The 1863-nt window shown below is 35.3% G+C and overlaps 1 non-coding gene across 1 annotated transcript; it reads right to left on the reverse strand.

The window, feature by feature from the left end:
• Nucleotides 1–535: 535 nt before the first annotated feature.
• Nucleotides 536–697, reverse strand: LOC129405413 (U1 spliceosomal RNA). Its single transcript, XR_008630563.1, has one exon. It is a non-coding gene; the product is annotated as a U1 spliceosomal RNA (small nuclear RNA).
• Nucleotides 698–1863: the final 1166 nt, after the last annotated feature.

Genomic DNA, 1863 nt, shown 5'->3' on the forward strand with positions numbered 1-1863 from the left:
TCTATATTAAGGAAGTAAAAGCTATTACAGATATAAAACGTTTTGTATACTTAGGAAGGTAATTATTTTTCTTTTTGGGTCACACCTAGTGATGCACAGGGGTCACTCCTGGCTCTGCACTCAGGAATTACCCCTGGTGGTGCTCAGGGGACCATATGGGATGCTGGGAATTGAACCTGGGTCGGCCGCATGCAAGGCAAATGCCCTACCCACTGTGCGATCTCTCCAGCCCTACTTAGGAAGTTAAATTTTAAAAGTTGGTAAGATGCTAAAGGTTTAGATAAATAATATGATAATTTCTTTCATCTTCCTTTTTTCCTTTCTTCCTCTCTACCTTCCTCCTATCCTTCCTCCTATCCTTCCTTCCTTCCTTTTTCCCTTCCTCCCTTCCTCCCTTCCTCCCTCCCTTCCTTCCTTCCTTCCTTTCTCCCTTCCTTCCTTCCTTCCTTCCTTCCTTCCTTCCTTCCTTCCTTCCTTCCTTCCTTCCTTCCTTCCTTCCTTCCTTCCTTCCTTCCTTCCTTCCTTCCTTCCTTCCTTCGGATTGTAAGAGCACAACCCCCCACTAACACTAAATTATGCAGTTGAGTTTTCCACATTTTGGGAAACCACAGGGGTCAGTACATCCAGTCAAGTGAGAAAGCCTGACCCTGGGAAAACCACCTTTGTGATCATGGTATACTCCCTGCCAAGTAAGTATATATAATAATTTCTTCATCTCCCCAATCCTGAATGACAAATGCTTAGAAATTGCATATTTCTTATTCACTCAATTATGTATACTTCATAGACATTTACTCAAAGGGGAAATTAGCGTGACTGAGTCATACAAAGATGGAGCTTGAAGAGGTATCCTAATATTGACTGTGGAAGCATCATCTTTAAATATAATTATGCATACCTAATAACCAAATCATGATCATTCCAGTGCTCTCTATATTTAGCCATTCAAACAACCCTTTTTCAAGTTTTTTTCTTTTCACAAAAAATTAAAATGTGTCAGGGACCAGAAAGAACAGAGTCCGAACTCTCAATATTAAAGATGAAGACCTGAGTTAGAAAGATCAAAAATATATGCTCTTTATCACATAACAGGTCAATTTTAATGTTACATTTCTATTGCAGATAAACGCCTCTAGGATTATAGATAAAAGTTTCTCTCATAAGAAAAAAACTAGCTAAATTTGAGTTATTCCTAAGCATTCACTCACAACCTGAATATAGCATATTGTTGCAGTTTTATAAAAATACATTTCAAGATAATAAATATTACTGAATATTTTACGTATATGGCAGATATTTTCTGGCTTACTTTCAAATCAGTGTTAAATACTTATAGCTATGTGGTAATCTTTTAGGGAAAACAACAGAAAATTGGTCATAAATTTAAATCAGCTATCTCCATTGTAATATTTCTATATAATATTTCTATGATATGACAGGAATAAATATTTAATAAGACAACTTAGCTTCATATTATAATCCACTATGTTGCATAAACCCTTTAATAATATTAAATAATAGAAATATAATAAGACTAAGAAAATAAATCCATAGTTCAACAATCACGTTAAATATTCAGGTATCTTTTGTAGATTATATGTACTTATTCTCCTTTTATGAATACTTAATTGAATTGACCTGTTCCAACATCATAAGTACATTATAAACAAATTTGGGAAAGATGGACAACACACTAAAGGAAAAGAAATATTTTATCTATCAGATTACATGTCATTTTCCGTATATTCAAATATTTATATAATAGTAAAAATCTGGACTGGAACAATAGCACAGTGGGTAGGGCGCTTGCCCTGCACATTGTCAACCCATGTTCAATTCTTCCATCCCTCTCAGAGAGCCCGA

The sequence above is a fragment of the Sorex araneus genome, chromosome 5 (genome assembly GCF_027595985.1).
Source record: "Sorex araneus isolate mSorAra2 chromosome 5, mSorAra2.pri, whole genome shotgun sequence".
Lineage (NCBI taxonomy): Eukaryota > Metazoa > Chordata > Mammalia > Eulipotyphla > Soricidae > Sorex > Sorex araneus.